Source organism: Canis lupus, chromosome 20 (genome assembly GCF_011100685.1).
Source record: "Canis lupus familiaris isolate Mischka breed German Shepherd chromosome 20, alternate assembly UU_Cfam_GSD_1.0, whole genome shotgun sequence".
Taxonomy (NCBI): domain Eukaryota; kingdom Metazoa; phylum Chordata; class Mammalia; order Carnivora; family Canidae; genus Canis; species Canis lupus.
In genome coordinates, this window is record NC_049241.1 from 7,819,728 (window position 1) to 7,843,371 (window position 23,644).

The following is a 23,644-nucleotide window of genomic DNA, read 5'->3' on the forward strand; positions in this document are numbered from 1 at the left end:
GTGTGCCTTGACCCCAGATGACAGCTCCTGTCAGGCGTCTTCCCTATGCCTGGTTCTGGAAACCATTACCCCTTCCCACACCCTAGGGGTGTTAGTAGCAGAATCTCCACTCTACTTTCCCTAGGGAAACTGCACCGCTCCTGCCCACATTTTTATGAAGAGGTCCTTTATTAAGCCCTGAGGACCCTGCCTGATTCAGCCCCCCAGAGCTGCAGAGCAAGGGTACTGGAAAGGGATGAGTGGGGGCAGGGGGCAGCAGGGCCTCAAATCAAAACCATATCTAGAATCTGACTCCATCTTCTTACCCTTGATTACTCCAAGGGAGCAACCTGGCATTCTCCCTCCAGACTTCTAGTGTATGCGTCTGGAGCGGGAAAAGGGAAGAGAGGGGAAGGAGCCCAGCCAGGTCTGAAAGGGGAACACACCTGCCTGTGCGGGTCCTGGCAGCAGACCCCACAGCAGGGATGGCACAGTCAAGCACTCACAGTGGCCAGTTAGGTTGGGATTGGGGAGCATTTGTGGGCTCGAGGAGATAGCCCACATGGCTCCAGCCCATTACTGGTCTGCTGGCACCTGGCCCAGAGGTGCAGCTGTCCCTGGAGAAGCCAGAAAGCCAGACTTTTGCATGAAATCCCCCCAGTTTCTAAATACTGGGATCAGTTCAAATATTGAATTTTAAACAACCAGATCTGAATCTGGCCACCAGTTTGTGACCTGGAAAATACAAGTGCTTCTGACAGACCTTTCTGATCTCCATCTCATTTGCTTGTAGGTTTCCCACACCCGGAATACAGACTGAGAGGAGCCCAGGAGATAGGTGAGTATGAGAGCCAAAACCCCTAGTTCACCTGAAGGGACTGGGATCCCTGGGTGGCGCAGCGGTTTGGCACGCCTGCCTTTGGCCCGGGGCTGATCCTGGAGACGGGATCGAATCCCATGTCGGGCTCCTGGTGCATGGAGCCTGCTTCTCCCTGTGCCTGTGTCTCTGCCTCTCTCTCTCTCTCTCTCTCTCTCTGTGTGACTATCATAAATACGTACATACATACATACATACCTTTAAAAAAAAAAAATGAAGGGACTTAGAATCCCCTCTCACACCTGGGCACATCCTTAGCATCATTAATGGACCCATTTTAGGAACGCCTTGTTTGCAGACCCACCTCCACTCTCCTCACTGCCACTGTCCTGTCTGCCCCAGCCTTTCTAACCTTCTTCCCTGCACCGAAGCTCTCACAACCACTCCCAAAAACCTGTGGGTGGCAGTGGAGGAGGAGGGAAGCCAGAAGCAGAGCTGAAGCTACAGTTTGGGCATATTTCCTAAATGTGACTTCCTGCTTCCCCTCAGGGCCTGTGTGTGACCACTTTACCTGGGTGTGATAGTCTACCAAAATACAGGTGTGCTTGGATGAGTAAATGTTCTTTTGCAATAAAAAGCAATATTCATGTGTGAGTTACAGGCCTATCATATCAGTCATTCATACTTTAATATCTTTTAATGCCATCCAATTACTTTTTGCTTACTCTCTTGCTGGGGTCAGCCACAGTGAGGGGTTTTCTGATTTTGGAATTGAGAAGAAGGAGCCTTACACAGAGTGTCCTGGGCCCAGCCTGGGTAGGGCTTGGGGCAACAAGGGTTTGGGGGCCTGCTGAGGACATTTCTGGTAGCTTAGTGATTGTGTTTGTGGAGCTGGCTCTGGCAGTGCTGTCTTTGGCTTCTGTCCTGGGCGGGTGAGGCCTCTGGGGGCTATGACCTTTACCACCATGATATTCCTGGGAAAGCATGCCCTTTACTCCAAACCATCTGTTTACAAACAAACATTTGGAGACATAGCCGCTTGCTTGAGGGATGGTCTGGAGTTCTCTAGGACAAGCCAACTTGATTCATTGCCGATGGCCTGGGGCAACAACCTGGGATAAATCATCCTTCCTCTGGGTGGCTGTGTGTGGAGCTGGCTTCACTCCCAGGTGGAATCAGCAGTTGCCCCCAGGTGTGTGATTGGATAGAGCCCTCTCCACCCGACACCCCCTCCTGCCCACCCGTCACACTACCCAAATCGCCATCTGTGTCACTCACTCTTAGGGGGAGGATGAGGACGAAGCTTTGAAAGCTTCTATTAAAATGTCAACTGAAGGTTAGTAGTGATTATTTCCAAATTGCGAGATTATATGCAATTTGAGTTTTCTCTGTTTTCTGTTTTATGTACCAAGCACATGGCACTTGGATATTCCCCACCCTCACCACCCCCAAATGCTATCTGGGGCGGTCTAGTATCCCATGGTTACTTGCATTCATGGTAGAAATTATCTGACCAGGTTAGCTCCAGAAGGTACCTGGGCCTCAGGGAACTGGGACGTGGGATGGGTAAGTTTTGATGGAAAAGCAAAAGGTGATGCTGGGAAGGATTAAGGAGCTATCAGAGGTGAGCATGGCCTCCTTCTGATTCTGCTGCAGTGATGAGCTAGAGAGCCAAATCATGATCTTTTTTTTTTTTTTCGAAAATAAGGTGGAGTTGGTTTCTTCCCTCCATTAAAGTCCCACCTTGCTCCCTTTCCTTGCTAAGTAAGCAGGCTCTCACTTGAAGGGCAACTTCATTGTAGCCAGAGATGAACCTCACTCTCTTGCATTGGCTATGGCCAGGTAACCCAGGTCTTCTTTATTCTTGCTTTAAAAAAAAAAAAAAAAAAAAAGAGATGCCTAAAATTACAATACAGACTCTAGGGAGCTTTTAATATGTGTGGTCAGAAATTGATAAATTCCCTACAGAGGCATAACCTGCTAGAGACCTTTAAGAATCTTTAAAAATTTCCTCTTTCAGAATGTAAGTAACCAGTAATTCCACTTCTGGGAAATTTGCCCTGAGGAAATAGACTAGGATGTGTACAAAGATTTATCTACAAGGATGTTTATCATAGCATTATTTATATCTGTTAAAAAATAGAAAACAATGTGTGTGTCTAGCAGCAGGAGATTGGGGGAGCCCATTTTGGCACATGGACGATTCTGGGCAGCCACTGAATACGGTTTGAAATGAATTTTTAATAATGTTGGGGAAAATGGTCATATTTTAGTATTAAGTGAAAAGGCAGTTTCCCAAAATTAATCCTGACTACATTTTTTTTTAAATGGGTAGAAAAAAACAAGTAAATAAGGTAGGGCGCAGAGAAAGAAGATTGAAGAAACAGATACTAAAGTGTGGGGAGTAACAGGTGACTTACTTTCTCCTTTGTGTTTTCTGCATTTCTGACCACCCACAGTGGAATGTTAACTGTTTCTCATGAATAGTAGTTACAATTAAGAAAAAATTCTCCACCCCAGCCCACTCCTCATGACACGCACGCGCGCACACGTGTGTGTGTGTGTGTGTGTGTGTGTGTGTACATTTTGCCAATCTGTTGTATAGGAAAAATGGTTATATTGTTACTTTTCATTCTAAAGCTTTCTTTTCCTTAAAATATTCTTTAAAACTTGGGCTTAGCAGTTGAGCATCTGCCTTTGGCTCAGGTCATGATCCTGGGGTCCCAGGATCAATTCCTGCATCGGGATCCCTGCAGGGAGCCTGCTTCTCCCTCTGCCTATGTCTCTGCCTCTCTCTGTGTGTCTCTCATGAATAAATAAATAAAATCTTAAAAACAAAAAAAAACCACATTTTTAAAAAGCAATGGCAATGCCACTTGGTATTCTTCTATCCCTTGAGCTATGGTTCTGAGAGCACTGGTTTGAGGGGCTGTATTAGTTTATTAAGAATAAAAAAATACCGCAGACAGGGTGGCTTAGACACTGGAAATTAATTTTCTCCCAGTTGTGGAGGCCAGAAGTCTGAGATCAAGGTGTCGGCAGGTTTGGTTTCTTTTGATATCTCTCTCCTTGGCCAGATGGCTGCCTTCTCCCTGTGTCCTCACAGGGTCTGCTGTACCCCTATCTGTTTGTCTGTGTCCTAATCTTCCCCTTCTTAAAAGGACACCAGTCTATTGGATTAGGATTCACCCTAATGACCTAATTTTACCATAATTACCTCTTCAGAGACAATATCTCCAAACACAGCCATGTTCTGAGGTCCTGGGTGTTAGGACCATGAATATGGGGGGGGGTGGTCACACTTTAGCCTATAATAGGGACAGCCTCTTCCCCATGACTGTGGCCACTACTTTGCAGAGTAGTGCACTTGAAGCTGGAGTGGGAGCAGGGATATTGATGAAGAAGACATTGTCCCTGCCTTTAAGAGGCCCCCAGGGGGATCCCTGGGTGGCGCAGCGGTTTGGCGCCTGCCTTTGGCCCAGGGCGCGATCCTGGAGATCCGGGATCGAATCCCACGTCAGGCTCCCGGTGCATGGAGCCTGCTTCTCCCTCTGCCTGTGTCTCTGCCTCTCTCTCTCTCTCACTGTGTGCCTATCATGAATAAATAAAAAAAAAAAGAGGCCCCCAGGAAGGTGTGATGCAGACACTGAATGCACACAGTGCCCCTGAGTAACACCTCACCTCTCAAGCAAGACCCAGCAGCAAAAGTATGGCCGTTCCTGGTACGCCCAGCCACCACAGATTGGCTGCTCAAGGTCAAGACAAAAGAAAGGAGTTAAGCATACAAAAGGATAAGAAACTCTGAAGTACATCTACTGCAGTGTGAACCAGCAAGTTATCTATGAACAATCAAATCATTTAAATGGGCTTCTGGACATTAAAACTCAAAATTTTAAAAAAAATTTTTCTAGGCATCAATTCAAAGGTGAAACTGCTTTACCAAATCAATGGTGGAGAAAAGGAATAGGTAAGCAAGTTGGGTGTGAAAGGTGTGGGTGTTGAGTTTAGTAGAAGCAAAGATGATTAGGTTGGAGAGTAGTGTGAGAGATGGGGAGAAGCTGAGGCAGACAGCCAATGGCGGGTACATTAGATTTAAGTGGAAGGTAGTAAGGGTACAACAGGCTCTTGAGCAAAGGTGGAGCAGAATGACAACAGATGTTAAGATAGATTCCAACAGAAAATCTATTTAGGTAGTCTTTGCAGAAGTGCAGGGATGAGGGTCTCAATGTAAGTTCTGGAACTGGAGCTGCAAAAGAAATCTTGGGAGATGTTTGTGCTATTTCATTTTTCTGAGCTTTTTTCCATGCCCTTGCCTCTGCTTCATCTCCAGCCTGGCAACCTCTTAAGCATCCTCTAAGGCCCCATTCATGGAGCCCCTCTACCCTGAAGCTTTTCTTAGCCTCCCAGACAGACACTCCTCTTGGGCTCAGCACTCCCATTAAAGGACTGACATTGCCTATCATGGGGATCTGCACATCTCCCTCTTCACTGCCAGGCTTTGCTCAGTGAGTGGGTGGGGTAAGAAGTGGGTGCTTACTGAGTGTGGGTGGGTTAAGATTGATAATATAGTCAGTGATTGGATGTAAGCTGTATAAGTAGTTGGAGCATAAGAAATTAAAACATGAGGGATGCCTGGGTGGCTCAGTGGTTGAGCATCTGCCTTTGGCTTAGGACGTGATCCTAGAGTCCTGGGATTGAGTCCCACATAGGGATCCCTACAGGGAGCCTGTTTCTCCCTCTGCCTATGTCTCTCCTTTTCTCTCTCTCTCTCTCATTTATAAATAAAAATAAAATCTTTAAAAAAATGATTCTGAGGTGAGTCTGTAAAATTTTACTAATTATTGAGTTTCTATTATAAGTATGGCAGTGGTGAGAGAGGAGTGACATGATCCCCACCCTCATGGAGCTTACAGCCTAAAGCAGGTGACAAAATAGTAATTATAATGTGATGAATGCTGTGAAGCCCCCAGTCCATTAGGAGAGCCTGATGGTGGGGGAAGGGTGGTGGAATCAAGGTGCGTTTCCTTGAGGAGGTGTTTATTTGAGATGAAAATTGGTGGAAATGTGAGGATGCATATGTCTGAGCAGGTCATAGATGTTAGACAATGGGCCAAGATGAAGGTGAGGAAAAGGAAAGCCCACATAAGGGGAAAAGATATTCCTGCAAAGCACCGCCTGTGCAGAGATCCTGCAGTGAGGGAGGAGCATTGGAAACACAGAAGCCAAGCATCCCTAGAACACAGAGAGAAGGGGTCAGCTGGTGAGATAAGAGATGAAGGCCAGAGGACAGCATCGTAAGGCCATCATTGTCAAGAGAGTTTGGACTGTAGTCTAAGAGCATCAGGAATCCTCCAGAGGCTTATAGTCAGGAAGTGATGCAAACAGATTCGTGTTTTTAAAAGATTGTTCTGGCTGCTGGTATGTGTTGAATGGATGGTTGGGGTGGAGGTGGGGGACCAGTGGGAGGTTGATGCAGTTGTGCAGGCAAGAAATGGTGGGAATCTTGCCCTGATGGTGGCTCTGGATGATGAGATGTACACAGAAGAGAATGGCTGTCAAGATGTGGACACAAAGAGAGTCAAGGATGACTCCAGGTGTGGATTTAGGCAAGGGGAGAGAGTAGGACATTTGCAGATATCTTTAGTGGTGCTTTTGCCAGATTCTCACTCCACACTGAGCTCCAGTAGTCCAACTGCTGGTCCCCACTGAGGGACAGCAGCATGTTGGCCGGCAAGGATGACAGGACCTCAAGGTACACAGAGGTGAAGAGGCTGCCTGCCCAAGGCCTGGGGTCCAGACTGGGACCCAGGACTGTGCCCATCATCCCAAAGTTGAGGGGATGGTTGATTATGAAAATATGACACACGAAGCACAAAAATTGGGTTTAACATTTTCCTCTGACTCAGCAAAACCCTTCTCTCAGCACCTTTCCTGGGAGACTAAAAATCCACCATTATTCCTAGACATCCACTTGGTATCCACTGACTTGTTATCTATTTCTTGCTCAAATGTCCTAGGGCTTCCTGCCCTGATAGATGTCAACACAAGAGTAAACTAAATAACATTGGATGGGTCTTCTGGCATCTGCCTCTTGTGGGATCCTCACAGTGATGCTGGGGCATGGGCCAGGATGGGTTAGTATTCTCCCCCATTCTACAGATAACAAAACCGAGGCCCAGGGAGAGGATGCCACTTGCCTGAAGTCATAGAACTCAGAAATGGGAGAAACAAAACTAAAACCCAAATTAGGAGATCCCACATTCAATGCATTTTTCTCAATTGTGTCTTTTGTCTTCAATGTCTTGGTGACTTCTGAAGTAAATGACCTGGCACGTTTTGCTTTCAGAGCATCTGTTTGTTCCCTGCTAACAAAACATTTTTTTTTCCTTTTGCCCACACTGTTTAAACTGTACAGCCCTCTTGTGCTTCCTTCTACATCTATGTAAATAAATCCTTATGACTGCCAGCTGCAAAGCAAAAGATTTGGAGACAGCGGATCGTCTATATGAGACCTTTTCCAACAGCTGGCCAGCAAGTGGTGGGAAATGAGGTCCGAGAAGCTAGTCAGAAACTAGATCATGAGGACTGGTTCCAGGTGGGATAGGGTATGTGAGATTTTGAGGAGGGATAGGAGGAGGGGCACTGACTTGTACATTAACAGAGAGCCTTGGCTCCTTTGTAGAGGGGAGACTGCACAGGGTAGAGGTGGAATCCAGGGGACGGGGGAGGAGGCTGCTCTGGTATTTCAGGGGAGAGATGATGATGGCCATGGAAGTAGGGAGGAGGAGAAGTGGCCCTGTTCTGAATGGATGCTTCCTGGGGTGTGTTCTGACAGCAGCTGCGGTGCTGAAATTCAAATCTGACACTAACTGTCCCGAGTTTGCACAGACCTCATAAGTTAAAGAACACAGTTCCCAATGAGACTACCCCAACTTCAGATGCCAGCTGAAAGTGGGGTCCTTAAGCTACCACACTTCTGGTGGGCTGGCTATAAATTTGGGGGTTCCTAGAGCTCTCTTTGGCTTGATAATTCACTGGAATTATCTCAGAAAAGCACTCTATTTAAGATTACAGTTTTATTATAAAGGATACAGATCAGGACCAGCCAAATGAAGAGCTACGTAGGCCAGGTCTGGCAGGGCCCCATCAGAGACCTGTCTGCCCTCCTGGCACATTGATTGTTGACCAGCCAGGAAGCCTCACTGAGCTCCAGTGTCCTTTGTTTTTATTGGGATTTCATTATGTTGGCATGAGTGACTGAATCCTTAGCCACATGATTAAAGTGAATCTCCTTCCTCCCTGCCCTGGAGGTGGAACTGACTCAAAGCCCCCAACCTCTAATGCCGTCTAATGGTCTTTCTGATGACCAGTACCCATCCTGATTCAGCTTGTTAGCATAAACTCAGGTGTAGCCCCAGGGGCTCATGAACAACCTCTGTCACTATGGAAATTCTAAGGGTTTAGAGTCTCCCTCCCAGGAACCAGGAACAAAATTCAGTTGTATTCTTTATTATAAACAGGGTAGATGCTAGTGCTATTTGCTGAGACTAGCAGAAGACTAGGCCAGAGGTGGGGGCTGGGGAGTAGTAGGTCTGGATGGGGGAAATGAAGGGTAATGTTTTGGACATGTTGACTTTAAGATGTTCATTAGACATCCAAATGGAGTTGTGGAGTTGGCCGCTGGATCTATGAGTTTGGATCTCAGGGAAAGATCAGTATATAGATCATATTTGAAGCCCCTCAACTGGATGAGATAACTCAGGGAGGGAGTATAGTTGGGGAGAAAAAAAGAGCTGAGCGCTGTGCCTGCAAGAGTTATGGCTTGAAGGAGGAGGAGCCAGCAGAGGGGACAGAGGTGGAGTGGTCAGAGAGGCAGGAGAACTGGAGAGGGCTCTGTCCCCAGGCAGGTGTTTCACAAGGAGGAGTGATAAAATCAATGCTGAAGGCAGGAAGTCAAAGAAGAGGAGAACCAAGAAATGGCCACTGACCTGGAGCTGAGTGGCCCCCGAGGAGGGGAGGTGACAATAGCTGCCATGGTGGGACCAAGGTGGGAATGGTGAGTGAGGAAGTGCAGCAGCCTGTGAGCGTTATGATGGGAGCTGCTGCAGCACCAGCTGGCAGCCAGAGGGAGTGGTCCGGCACTGGCTGTGTACCTACCTCTGGGCCAGGAGTTAGAGGCATCCTCTGGCAGCTCAAAATGTGGCTGGAAAGAAGTCATGAGAGTCATTATCTACACAGTAGAACAGAGTGAGAAAAGTGGAATGTGGGATGACAGATGTAGAGCCAGGAGAAATCACTACTGATTGGGGGTGATCAAGGGGGCAGAACAACAACAAGATACTTTTGTTGAGTGCCTGCCTGTGCCTGGGAATGTGCTGAGCCCTTAAAATGCATTCTCTTATTTAATTTTCACAGTGATGGTATTGTCCCCATTTCACAGATAAGGAAGCTGAGGCTTATAGGGGATGAGTCACTTATCCAAGGTCATACTCTTAGGAATTGCCAGAGACAGAGTTAATGTAGATTGTAAGGGATTTTGATGGTAAGGGTAGAAAAGGGGCAAGGAGATAGGCTGACATGAGAACACAGACAAAAACAAAACAAAACAACAATAACAACAACAACAAAAAACCTCTTCAAATTGGTGGGGGGGTTGGTGGAGTGATTTGGAATGAAAGTGAGACAGGTCCTAAGTCTCATCTAAGTCACTCAGGAGAGGGACCCAGTCCCTCTCTAGAATGCCATTCTGCTCAGGTCACTAGCAGTGTGGCCTCCAGCAGGCTCCTTCATCGTTAAGGGGAGGGTGACATGTCCCTTGCCTGGGTGGGGGCACAGATGTTAGGGCTGGCACGCTGAGGTAGGGGAGAGCCTGGGAGGAGAAGGGAGTGGGGGCTGGCCTCTGGTGAAGTGTGAGGAGGAGGGCTGTGGGCGGAAAGGCAAGTGTGGATCCCACATCCCCCTGCCTGCCCCTCAGCCACCGCGCTCCACCCCCTCCCATCCCCTCACCCAGAGCAGGAGCATACCTCTGCTGGCAGGTCTCATCACCTTTCTTCTGCAGAACAGGAACAGTGGGCCCTCCCCACTCCTGCTAGAGTATGCAATCATGACTTAAAATAACATTTGGGAAGAAAGCACTAGCAGAAATGCCCAGCAGAAATGAGATGTCATGAACATCATTCAGGAACTGATGGGAACCACCAGACAGATAAAATAAGGAGAATGCTTTCTGAGGTATGAAAGGTCTCAAATCTACTGAGGCACACCTGTGAGCCCGTGGGCACTCATTTCCTACCTGTGCAATGGGTGCAGCCTGACTCATTTGGACTGCATGCCACCTGCTAAGGACAGCACAAGGAGGCCAGCCTGGTGGGATATGCTTCTAAAACCTTTTGTGCTCACTGAGAGAACTTTTCCTCCATCTCTCCAGCATCGCGTATGGCTCTGCTAGGCCTGACACAGACACCTGGCAGGGCCCTCCCTATCATACCTCCCATTTCACAGAGGAGTAGACTGAAACCCAGAGAGATTGCGCCAAGTTTCCCTCCAACAATTGTTGATATTTCCTCTCCAAACCTTTGCATACACCATGGAAGGGGACAGAAGGAGAGGAGGAGGGAGGAGTGAATAAATGTGAATAAATAAGAAAAAAAGAGGAGATGGGGAAGGAATAAGACCCAAGATGTTACATGGAGTTGGGAGGTTGGAGGCTCACCTTTGTATTCAAGAAGAATCTTAGGAATCCCAGTTCATCAGACATTGGAGAGAGAGGGAGGCCTAGGACATTCTTAATTTGGAACCTGTCAAGCCAGTCACTTTATCTGGATGTCCATGACCCCACTATGTCACTCTCCTCTTATAGCCAACGTGTTGGTGGTTTAGTCTCAGGTTGCATAGGGAGAAGCATCTAGAAGGAAAAAAAACACTTAACGATATGCCCTAGAGGACAGGATGATCTGGCCTACCCATGCATGCCCGATTTTGGAAGGGGCTGGTAAATGTGGGCTAGGGGGCTGGATTTGGAAATGCCTGGAATCTAGGGGCAGGCAGTGAGTGAGGCTGGGGCAGGCCCGGCCCCCTGCAGCTCTTGCCCGTCCACCTGGGCAGGCACAGGGCCAGTTCTTCAAAACTGAGTGCCTGCTCCACTCTCTCAGGGGGCTCCATGCTGCCTTCCAGAAACCCTGACTTATGTACCTTCTGGGCTGGTCCCTGGCTACTGATCATATATCATAGCTTTCTGGAACTTCCTTACCTCGCTCTTGGTGTCTTCCAGGAGTCCCTCTGGAGATTTGAAGGAGGGGACAGTGAGAGAGCAAAGCACGTGTCCTGAGTACCAGCTGCCAGGAACCTTGTGCACATTATTTAACTTGAGATTTGCACCACTTCTGCAAGGTGTGGGTATCACTCTCTCTGTTTTACATGCAGGCAAACTGAGGCTCAGAAAGGTTAAGTAGTTTGCCTTGGATGTCCCAGCCAATAAGCTGTGGGGGGATCAGAGTGGGAAGCCAAATCTATAGACCCCAAGCTTGGGTGTTGAATCTGCCTGCTGCCACCTAGTGTACACACTGACCCCCGCACCCCCCACACACCCCTACCTGGGTCTCTGAAGTTGATGCTGACATGGATCCTGACCTTGTCTCTGGAATGGATTGGCTATTTCTTTCTTTTTCCCCTCCATCATCTTTGCAAGTCCCAAAGGCCCACTCTCCTCAAATGCAGTTCATGTCAGACCCCACTTTGGGAATCCCTTGGCTCAAATCCTGAAAGAGCCCCCAAGGTCCTGGAAATGCTCATAAATTGGATCACTCCAAGAATAAGAAAATGGAATGAGAGACTCTAGGAGTCCAGAGGACAGAACTGATTGGTCAGAGCCAGAAGGAAGGCTCATGCTCTTTGGTTTTGAAGAATGTGATCATCAGACCTCCATTGCCAGAGTTTGGAATAGTGGGTCAGAAAAAAAAAAAAAAAGGGTTAAGAGAGATATAAGAAGGGAAAAAGAGGGATAGGGAGAAGCAAAGGAACCAGGAATGGTTAGAGAGAGTAGAGTGAGTCACAGGTTTTTCCTGTACTGGCATGAGCCCAATGTGAATGTGAGGTGACATCCCAAGCAGCATAGTATGGTAGGGGTGAACAAGAGGAGCTTGGGTCGTTGAGGAGTTACCCAGTAGCATGGGTCACTTGGTACCAGATCACACAGCCCACTCCCCAGTGACTTGAAGGGACAAGTGACTGCAATGTCCCAGTGAGGACCTCATCAGCCCCACATCATCCAAAGATGCTTAAATTCCAAGTGAGAACCACTGTGCATTGTGATGTGAGTTTTATACCCATTCCCATTAAAACAAAACCAGAAACCTGATAAGTAAAAGAGTTAGCTCTTATAGGGTTAACCTGCAGTTATTTGGAACCCTCTCTGCCACCCCTTCCCTCACATGGACCATCAGAGGGCCTTCCTCTGCCCGTCCACTGCAGTCCTGTAACAGCAAATGGTTTGCTGTCCAGCCCCGATGGCCTTTTGTTAGATGTTTTTCTTTAATTTTCTGTTTCTTTTTATGCATACTTGCAAAGCTCCCAGCTTCAGCCAGGCGCACCAAGGAGACTTGTAGTAGCAAGACTGATCGATGGCGGGAGGCTCCTTGTGGCTGCCAGAGCCGCAGTCCTGGGTGGGGGCGGCTGCAGGCTCTGCTGCAGTGGCTCCGTCTGCCTCTGCTGCTGGCAACCAGAGCTCAGTAGGGCTCCTCACCCTGCAGACCCCTTCAGGATGGAGCCTCAGAGTCCCAGGGCACAGGAGAGGCCCACTCCTCCTGTGGAGCTGGCCCAGGACACACTTGGAAGGGTAAGTGAGGGCCTCCAAGTGCCATGCACCCACAGAGGCTGGGAAGGAGGTGTTGGCTCTGGGACTTCTAGAAACACAAAGCTGATAAAGCTGTTGCTGCTGAGATTGAAAGAGGAAACAGCTCAAGAGCTTGTTCCTGGTGATTCTATGAAGCAGCAGCAGGACTTGGCTCTGCTCACACTTGAGGTGGCCTAGAATTCTGGGGAAGGAAGGTTGCTATTGGCTCACACCCAAAATAAGGTGGTTATAGGACTTCCCTGAAGGACTTTAACTCCTTCCTTCATTCTTTGCCAGATGTTTTCTGAGGGCCAAGTACATGCCGGGCTCCTTGCTGGGCACCAAGGGGTTAAAGGAGAGCTAGATGAGGCCTCTACCCAGAAGTGCCCCCAGTCTTGCCAGGAGGATGGTTGCTTAAATAACTGTAATATCACAAGTTGTACAATAGGAGAGTGTCTTCCAGGGGCAAGGAGAGGCCAGCTGGACTTCAGGGTACTAGAGAAGAATTTACTGAAGAGGGGTCCTTTAGGTTGGGTCTTGAAGGATGAGGAGGATTCTTCAGGGGACAAAAGGCAACCAAGATGCTGTGAGTGACTGCGAAGGGATTTATTTTGTTTTTTTAAAAAATAATTTTTAAAGATTTTATTTATTTATTCATGAGAGACACACAGAGAGAGGCAGAGACACAGGCAGAGGGATAAGTAGGGTCCCTGAGGGGAGCCCAATGTGGGGCTTGATCCCAGGACCTCAGGATCACAACCTGAGCCGAAGGCAGATGCTCAACCACTGAGCCACCCAGGTGCCCCCAAAGAGGTTTGGACATACAGAAATGTAATAGTTTGTAGTGACCAGCTTGGCAAGCCTGAGCAGAGGCTGCAGAAAATGAGAGGACTGACAGGGCCATATCATGAAAGGCCTCAATTGCCAGATGAAGGAGTTTGGAGTTGATCCTAGAGGCTGATAAGAGGCACTAAAGATTTTAAAACAGTGGTGTGATGTCAGTTTTACATCTTAGAGAACTCAAGTCTGCCTACCATGTGGATAGGGTGAGGAGAAACCCAGGGAGATCCCCCCCACCGCCCCAAAAAGAAAAGTGTGTCCTTATACTCATGGAGGTCAGTGCTTTAGAACAAGGTAGTAGTGTTGGGAGGTGGAAAATCAGGGACACATCTGCTCTTTTCTGAGTTTGAGTGGTAAGGCTGGATAAAACACCAACTGTGAGGGAAAAGGAAGAGTCTAGGATGATTTTGGAGCGGGCTGTGGAAACTAGATGGGTGATGGGGACCTTTCGATGGGAGAGGAGAGGAGGGAAGAGAAGCAGATGGACATAGAGGGAAGAGGCAATGAGCTTGAATGTGGCCATAGTGAGCTAAAGATGCTAGAGGGACATCTCTTCAAGACAGTGTCACCCTGCAGGCACCTTCAATCCCTTATGCCAGCAGGCTCCATGGTAAGATCTCTGGAGCTGCTGAGTCAAAGCCAGATTTGTCATCTCCACACCCTCCAGATTGCTAGCACTCCCAGTGTGGTCACTGAACTTGTGATATCAGCCAGCAGTCAGACAGTAAGATCTTACTCTGCACCTACTGTGTGCTTAGCCTGCTCTTTGCAGCTTGGGCCTAAATAATACTGGGTGCAGGTATGAAAAAGGGATGCCATGTCTCCGCTGAGGGCAGGTTTTCCATATTGAATGGGAATGTTCCATTCCTAGCCTCCCAACCTGAGGGCAAGTTGGTAGTGCAGAGTCTAAACTTGAAATTGGACATACAGAATGGCTTTGTGTCCTGGCTAGGTGCCAGGAGACCCCAGACATGGTACCAGAGGGGACGGGTCTGGGAGACTGTAGGCTGGCTAATTGAGCATTACCTTGGTCCACCACTGACCCTTCTCTGGGGAATCCAGGAATTCTACTTGGTTGGGGGGGGGGGGCAGGGAACCTTGAAGTTAGGAGAAAGAAAAACTTTGGAGAGAAATTTTTTCTAAAGTGGGAAGCCCCTCTGCTGGAGTCTAGGTGTGCCCAGCCTTGTGGGGGGTCCCCAGGTAAGAGTTACCAAGGTAGACAACTCCATTGTGTTGGACTCTGTGCTGGGTTTTCCCCAGCCCAGATGTATTCAGTCCTCACACAAGGGTATCAGAGAGGTAAAGCAACTGGCCAATGTCACACAGCTAGCACAAGGCGGAACTGGGCTCTGGCCAAGCCTGGCAACTCAGGTGCAGGCTTTCTCCTCCCTCTCCATCAACCACCATGCTAGTGGCACACCTTAGTCTCTGGGTGAGGCCGAGAAAGAACAATTGAAAACAGTACAAGATTCATCACAGGATTACCAAATTAAGTCCTTTTAAAAAACGAACGATGATTGGGAACAGCAAAGGAATGTGTGTGTGTGCATGTGTGTGTAGACTTGTTCATCACACTTAGATTTATTGAGCACCTACTATGTGCCGAGCCCGGAGGATATAGCAGTTACCAAGATAGACATCGTCCAGGCTCTCAGGGAGTCATGAGTAGGCATATGAGGGAAGGTCTTACACGTAAGCAGGTATGTACAAATATGCATATATGCACACATTAGTGATCTATACCAGTGTCATAAGGATGGACACATTTGCCTCAACACACATACACAGATACACGCCCCCAGTGCTCACACTCATACATATGCACAACCACACACACATATGTTCACCCACAGGCATTAACTAAGGAGAAGGAACTGGACCAGCAGGCCAATACAATAGCCAAGAGAATTTGAAGCGCAGCCTGTCATATTTCACTTTAGAGAGCAGCCCAGGACGACAGTCCAGGCTCCCATCTCTACCCCATTTGCCAGCCAGGAGCCAGCCTCCCAGAACTGGATGGTGCATCCTGCAGCTTTGTCAAAGGGACTCTGCTGAGAGTTGCCACCACCCATCTATCAAACGGACTTAGGCACTTGACATGCAACTGTCTCTTTGCATATTTACTCCAGTTCTAGATATAGGTACAGTTATTACCCCATTTATAGGGAGAAAGTGAGGCTCAGAGAGATAGGACATTTTCCCTGAGGTCTCACACAGCTCGGTCCAGACTTGAACCCTGAACTCCTCCCTTGGAAACAGCAGCCCAGTGCTGGTGCTGTTCAGGATGCCTTGGGTCACCTTGAATGGTATTCGCAGGTCTTCTTGATACTTCAGGAAGTATCAAGCTGAGGCCTCCTGGGATACGGGGCACTTCTTTCCTGTTGCCCCAGGCCTGGTTCCCCGAAGCCATTGTCCAGGTGCTCCCCAGCCTGGCCCCTCTGGGCCATGACTTGTCAGGTGGGAAAAGGACTTTGAGCCTAACAGGGTCAAGGAGGCAACTGCTCAGGAATGATGAACCGGCCAACTTTGCAGTCAGACCCTGCACCTTACTGCAGGCTTAGTCTCTCCATCCATAAAAATGAAGATAATAGTCTCCCATATTGGGTTCTGTTGAGCATTAAGTGGGCTAACTAACACATGTAAAAAGTCCAAAGCCTAGTACACAGGCCCATTCTGTTGTTTTGTTGTTCTTAGTATCTGCCCATCCACTGATCAACAATTTTTTATGGGCCTATTTAGTGAGAGAGTAAATGTGCTATACTCTATGGAAATAGAGGGCAGGCTCACATTCTAGTGGGAGAGATGCAAATATTAATAAGGGAGATGCTGGGAAGGATATCCATACAGGGTACAGCAGGGGCACAGAAGGCTGATACACATTCTGTCAAGTAGCAAGGGGAGTGCTGGAGTGGAATCTCAAAGTGGGGGGCCTGTTTTTCCATCAAGGTGAGAAAGGGCATTCCAGGAGGAGAAACAGGCAGGCCAAACTGAGGACAAGGATAGGTGCACTGGAGAAACTGTACATAGACCAGGAGGAGCTGGTTCTAATATCCACAGAGCTCAGGCACATGATCTAAGTGAGAAAAGCAGCCTAGGGTAAGACAATATGGAATGGTGGGGACTGTAGCCAACTGGAAGGTGTTTGATGGCTCTAACCGGGAAGTAGGACTCAGCTCTGGACAATTGTTGCTGTGAAGGAAAGCTGGCCTAGTGTTGACAGGTCTCCTAAGTTTTTAAGAGAAGCCAGGAACCCAAGTTTTTATGTGAAATCTTCTGACTTTGAAACATTGGTCTAACAATGGGGAGGCCAAACAAAATATACCTGGGGGCTGCCAGTTCGGAGCCTCTGGTTTAGACTCTAACATGGTAGTGGGTGGCGCTGGCTTTGGGCTGGCAGGCCTGTCTCTGACAGTGGACCAAGGGCCCAGCACATGTGCAGAACCCAATCAACACTTGTTCTGCAGTTGAGTCAGGGAATGTGAACGTTATCTGAAAATTTAGGGTAGACTAAGGTTTGGAGCAGAGGACTGATAGTGATGGCAAGGGTGTTTTGCGGCCATCACTCCATCTGCGACATGGAGGCAGAGAGGTAGAACAGGATGCTGACCAGGGCTCCAGGCAGGAGGTCCTGGTGGCCAGAGGTAAGACTGTGGGGTGAAGGAGAGGAAGGATTCAAGAAGAATCACATCTATGCAGATTGGAGAGCACAGGAGAGGGGAGACCAGGGTGCATGCCAGCTGTCTGGCCCACAGGGATGACTCAGTGCTGCTTCTCACCAAAGTGGAGAAGCTGGGAGAAGTGTGTGGGGGGCAGAGGGAGGAGGGCCAACGAGTCTGGTTTGGGCCATGTTAAGTTTAGATGCCCGTGGGACACCCAAAGGAAGATATGCCATTTGGCCCAACATGCAGCTCTCAGGAGAGGGAGAGCTGAAGACTCAGAACTACACCCCCACCCAGATCTCACCCACTTTCCAAGGACCCGTAAGAAATTTGTTCTCTTTTGATTGTTCTTTGGTCTGAGAGTTGAGAAGTTTATTTCTTGAGTGTTGGTTTGTGTTTTGTTCCTAGAAAGGCTGCAGAAGGAGAAGGTGGATTGGTATTTAATGCCAGAATAGAAATCTGGGAATACATGGGCTCTGATCAGTTCTCCCCACCTCCACCCCATACACCAGTAGCAGTCAGGGAGAGGGTGGGCAGAGAACACAGGGGTTACCCAGGCCCCATAGGTACTATCTAGTAAAATCTCATCCACAGGAGCCAGCGTCTGAGCCCTGCTATTCTGAACTCTTGCAATGGTATTTTACCTGCAACTTGAGAGAAAAAAAGGATTTGCTAAGCAGATTGATGGCTGAACAAGCCCACTTAAGAGAACAGGCTTTTAGCAGCATCATTTGCATTCCAACAATGAGTGTACAAATTATAAATGACTTCTAATCTATTTTTAAAGTGGTTTTAAGACTTCTCATCTGCTGTCAAGAGTGTCACTGAATATACTAAGGACATCCACAGCAACACTGCACTCCTTTTGAAAAGAAACTATTCTGTTAGAGAACTCGCCTTTGTCAAGCATCTGCCAAACACAAACACTGGGCACTGTACTAGTCATTTCGAAGGCATTGCATCATTGAGGCCTCCCAGCAGTTCCCAGAGGGGTGGCACCGTTATTTCTTACAGAGGAAAGGAGGCCAGACCCAGAGAAGGTGAGCCTTTGGTGCAGACTCGCTCAGCGTGTGAGTGCAGAATCACCTGGAACTGCAACCAGCTCTGAGCTCTTTCTAATACACCTCACAGTGGATTCTCATAGTTCCACTTTCCGCCTTTCAACCAGAACAAGTATGGGGTGACAAGAAGCTTCACAGGGTTTGAAGAGAGGGTGCTGAGAAGTCGAGACAAGGAAGAGGCCCAGTTCAGAGCAAAGGGAGAGGATATAACCCCAGAATGGAGGAGGAGGGAGGCTCCCAGGGCTGGTAGTGGGTGTAGCCTGGGAGTTCCCTCTGGGCAAGTGTTTTCCCCACTCCAGGGCTCCGTTTACCCATCTGCAAAGGGTGGCATTTGTCCTCCACAGCAGTGTTCCCAGCTGTGGTTCATGTTTCACATCACCGTTTTCACCGAATTCGAAAACCATCTGCACTCTGTTACTGACTCTTGCTTTGCTCAGTTTGCCTTTGTACTCCAGGACATTATCATTTTTTCTATTTTATATTTTTTAAGGTCTTAACTAAAATTTATTTATTTATTTTTAATTTTTTATTGGAGTTCAATTTGCCAACATATAGCATAACACCCAGTGCTCATCCCACCAAGTGCCCCCCTCAGTGCCCGGCACCCAGTCACCCCAACCCCCCGCCCACCTCCGCTTCCACTACCCTTTGTTCATTTCCCAGAGTTAGGAGTCTCTCATGTTTTGTCACACTCTCTAATATTTTCACTCATCTTCTCTCCTTTCCCTTTATTCCCTTTCACTAATTTTTATATTCCCAAATGAATGAGACCATATAATGTTTTCCAATTGACTTATTTCTCTCAGCATAATACCCTCAGTTCCATCCACGTCGAAGCAAATGGTGGGTATTTGTTGTTTCTAATGGCTGAGGAATATTCCATTGTATACATAGACCACAGCTTCTTTATCCATTCATCTTTCGATGGACACTGAGGCTCCTTCCATAGTTTGGCTATCGTGGCCATTGCTGCTATAAACATTGGGGTGCAGGTGTCCCGGCGTTTCACTGCATCTGTATCTTTGGGGTAAATCCCCAGCAGTGCAATTGCTGGGTCAAGGGCAGATCTATTTTTAACTCTTTGAGGAACCTCCACACAGTTTTCCGGAGTGGCTGCACCAGGTCACATTCCCACCAACAGTGCAAGAGGGTTCCCTTTTCTCCGCATCCTCTCCAACATTTGTTGTTTCCTGCCTTGTTAATTTTCCCCATTCTCACTGGTGTGAGGTGGTATCTCATTGTGGTTTTGATTTGTATTTCCCTGATGGCAAGTGATGCGGAGCATTTTCTCATGTGCTTGTTGGCCATGTCTATGTCTTCCTCTGTGAAATTTCTGTTCATGTCTTTTGCCCATTTCATGACTTGATTGTTTCTTTGCTGTTGAGTTTAATAAGTTCTTTATATATCTTGGACACTAGCCCTTTATCTGATACGTCATTTGCAAATATCTTCTCCCATTCTGTAGGTTGTCTTTTAGTTTTGTTGACTGTATCCTTTGCTGTGCAAAACCTTCTTATCCTGATGAAGTCCCAATAGTTCATTTTTGCTTTTGTTTCTTTTGCCTTCGTGGATGTATCTTGCAAGAAGTTACTGTGGCTGAGTTCAAAAAGGGTGTTGCCTGTGTTCTCCTCTAGGATTTTGATGGAATCTTGTCTCACATTTAGATCTTTCATCCATTTTGAGTTTATCTTTGTGTATGGTGTAGGAGAATGGTCTAGTTTCATGCTTCTGCATGTGGATGTCCAATTTTCCCAGCACCATTTATTTTTTTAAAGATTTTATTTATTCATAGAGACAGAGAGAGAGAGAGGCAGAGACACAGGCAGAGGGAGAAGCAGGCTCCACACAGGGAGCCCGACGTGGGACTCAATCCAGGGTCTCCAGGATCACGCCCTGGGCTGCAGGCAGCGCTAAACTGCTGTGCCACTGGGGCTGCCCCCCAGCACCATTTATTGAAGAGACTGTCTTTTTTCCAGTGGGTAGTCTTTTCTGCTTTATCGAATATTAGTTGACCATAAAGTTGAGGGTCCACTTCTGGATTCTCTATTCTGTTCCATTGATCTATGTGTCCAGGATATTATTTTAAAGATAAACTTTATTATGCACTTGAATAGAATATCGCTTGTCACGCATAGAAGCTAACCATCAAAATAACCAAGGAAAGGTGATGTGATTAAACTCTACTCAGCTGTTGTGGCCTGAGGTCTGCTTATGCTCTCTGTCCTCACCACTCACTCCTGTCTCCTGCTTGCGCTCTCTCTCTCTCTCTCTGTCTTTGTTAGAAAGGGGCAGGGGCAGGACCCCTGGGTGGCTCAGCAGTTGAGCGTCTGCTTTCGGCTCATGGCATGATCCTGGGTTAGGGGATCCAGTCCCGCATCGGGTTCCCTGCATGGAGCCTGCTTATCCCCTACCTGTGTCTCTGTCTGTGTGTGTGTGTGTGTCATGAATAAATAAATAAAATCTTAAAAAAAAAAAAAAAAAGAAGGGGGCAAGGTCTGCAAGTGCCAGGGGGCTGGGTATTGAAGACACACTGGCCCTCAGCTGAGTCTCTCCTCCTCCAGAGAACTAGCAGGAATGAAAGGGAGCCTGAGCCTGAGCCTGAACCCCTTTCCACACCATGAGGCAGCATTGCCCAGTGCCTTCTGAAATGGCCCCTCCAGTCCCTGGAGCCTGGGGTGGTGCTCTGCAGAAAGCCAGGCCAGAAGGCTTGTTATAACCCTTCTGTCACTGGCAGAGTCAGGGCTTGAGAAAGCCACAGAGACAGAGAAAGAGGGAGTGGGTGGGATTCCAGGATAGCCACACTTTCTGTGACAAGGAGGTGAACACAGTTCCCCATCCTTTCTCCCTTTTGGTGCAAGTGGGAGGGCCAGAGGGGGCTCTGAGGAGTGGGGCTTCAATCCAGCATTCCTTCTGTCCTCTAGGGAGACCACTTGGTTTCTTTCTCTGCCTGGTGAGACCCCTCAAGTGTGCCCTCGGTCACCTTCAGGGCGTGGCAACCTGTAATCCCTGTAATCCCATATTAATGAATTTACAGGCCCAGAAGCAGGCTTAGTTGAGGGAAATGAAGAAAATGAAGCAAACTCCTCTCCCTCCCCAGCAGGCTGGAGGGGAACTTAGGGATTACTCCTAAAAGGGTCAGAATCGTGTTAAGTCCCACATGAACCCTGAGCCCCAGTCAGTCTAGTCTCTGTTTGGGCTCTCCCCTGGGGCTGTAGGTCCCCACTTCAGCCCTCCCTGCTGCCTGTGCAAGTTTCTGTGGTGTGTGCATGCTCATGAGTGTCCCCTCCTTGTCTCTGAGGGGCCTGCCCTACTTGGCTCTGCTCAGCTGCTGGCCTTACTGGGTGGGGGTCCAGAGTGGGGATAAAGGGGGGGGATAAAGAATGTTAGACTGAAGAGATCATAGAGACCTTCTAGTTCATTGTTATTCCACAACCAGGGAGGAAGCTGAGGCCCAGAGAGGGGAGGTCTGACCACCTATCTGAGCAGAGCCATGCCAGATCCAGGCTTTCTGACTCTGGGTCCAGTCTTCTTTCCTCACATTAGTCTTTCTCTTGGAAGGCGAGGGGGCAGTTGATGCTTCATATTCTGTGAGTGGCTTCAGAGCCTGCCCCGGGGACCAACCAACTGGGCATTCTCATTTTGTGGGCCCTGGACTCAGGGTCCAACCTAACTAGACTCCTATCTGTGTCTGTTCTGTGTTCCAGGAGTGTCTTTGCTCCCAATGGGCTCCAGTCATGGTGCCTGGGGATACTCACCCCCTTTCTGCCTAGAGACTATGCCTACTTCCTCTGCCCTTTGCTAGGCTTGACATACAAAGTCTCCTCCCTCTTCAAGATTCTGAAACACTCTCACCTGGGCAAGCCAGCAAGGCTATGCAAGCTCCCAAGCCTGCCCTCTGAGGGTGCCCTCACTGTATGCACCAGGACTTCCTGTTTCAGAGCAGCTGGATTTTGTAGGATCAGAGCATGTACAGGTCTTAGAATCTGGACGTATCCCTTGAGTGCAGGATGGGGTTCCTGCTGGATGATGAAGGACAGTTACAGACCCAGCCTCTCTGCTGGGGACCTTGCCCCTACACTTCATCTGGCCTTCTACCTAACTTCTTACCTGTTTTCCATGGTCACCCTCCACCCCTTGCTCCAGTCTCCATCACCCCAGGCCCTCCTCCACTTTGCAGGTTGGTTTTCTGGTGAGCAAGATGAGCAGTCCCCAGGTGCCCCCAGGACAGTGGCATGCAGGTCCTTGGAGCCCCGATCCATACTAGAGTCAGAGCTGGCATTGGCTGGGCCGCAGGGATGGGGAGAGGGCTATAGATCCTGCTGATTGAAGAGCCAAAGCACCAACTCGTCTGCAGTTTGAAACCAGAGGCTTGTGTAAAGCCGTAGCTGATGCCACTGATGCCACCAAGCCTGCTGCCACCATGAAAGGGCCTTTTGTTTTACCCCCTTGATTCTTGGGTGAGCAGTGATTCCATTTTAATTAAACACACAGCGGTTGGGGTTGAGCAAGCTGCCAAAGCCCTCTGTTTCAGGGCCCACAAGGAGCAGGATATGGGAGCGTCCACCCCACCAGAAAATGGTGAGCAGGAGGTAGGCAGAGAGCTCGGGACAGGTAGTTGTGTGCCTGTTGGCAGCTGGTTAATGTTCAGTGCAGAGGAATTCACCCTGCAGGACGCCAGACCTCCTTGGGCATCTGGTTAATGGTCCCTTCAGGGACACACTTGGGAAATTAAACCCAAGGGCAGAAGAAAGATATTTTCTGATTTTACACAGGCCTGGCAGGGGCTCATGGAGGAGCTGGTAGAGGGGCTGTGTTGGGTGGCAGCCTTTCCACCCCCACCAGCCCCAGGCTCTCTGCTCTCTGATACCATCTTCTATGCCTGCCATGGGCTGGTTTCCTGCCCAGAAACAGTCCACTGATTAGCAAAACAACACAGACAAAACTCTGAATTGAGAGGCCTGTAGGAAATTCAGCCCAGGTTACCCATCCCACCTTTCCCTTGGTCTAACATGGTTCAGATGTCTCCTTCTCCAAGAAGCCCCCCAGAAGCTAAGATACCCCCTACCACCTCACACTCTGTGTTTTCCGTTACTCTAAAATCATCTTGTTTGCTTATTTGAATTCTTGCAAATTGGCTGTCTCTTCCACATAGAACATAGACTCCATGAGGACAGGAGCTTTGTCTTATTCAGGCAGTGCCTGGCATAGATCATGTAGTCACTAACAGTTGAATGAATACACTTAGTATAACTTAGGGGCAGAGACTCCACCTAAAAACACAACGCAATTTCAATAATGTAAAAGTGCATTGTGAACACTCTGATTCTGGGCATCATTTAATCAACAGAGATCCCTGAACCCCTGTCCTACTCTGTGCCAGTCCCTGGGCTGGGTAGTGCTGCAAGTATAGCAATGAAGCCAGCACCATGCCCGTCTTTGAGGGGAGACAGACAAAAAA

General features: G+C 48.4%; 1 protein-coding gene across 3 annotated transcripts in view; it reads left to right on the plus strand.

Moving 5' to 3' along the window:
- Positions 1 to 23,644, plus strand: part of ATP2B2 (ATPase plasma membrane Ca2+ transporting 2) — a 373,765-nt gene that overhangs the window by 83,205 nt on the left and 266,916 nt on the right. For 2 of the 3 annotated variants that reach the window (XM_038565641.1, XM_038565640.1), the window contains exon 2: positions 773 to 817. The gene's annotated coding sequence lies outside the window, so the exon portion shown is untranslated. Of the gene's footprint in view, positions 1 to 772; positions 818 to 12,611; positions 12,630 to 23,644 lie in introns of those variants that run through there. The other variant, XM_038565644.1, reaches the window with a different exon arrangement.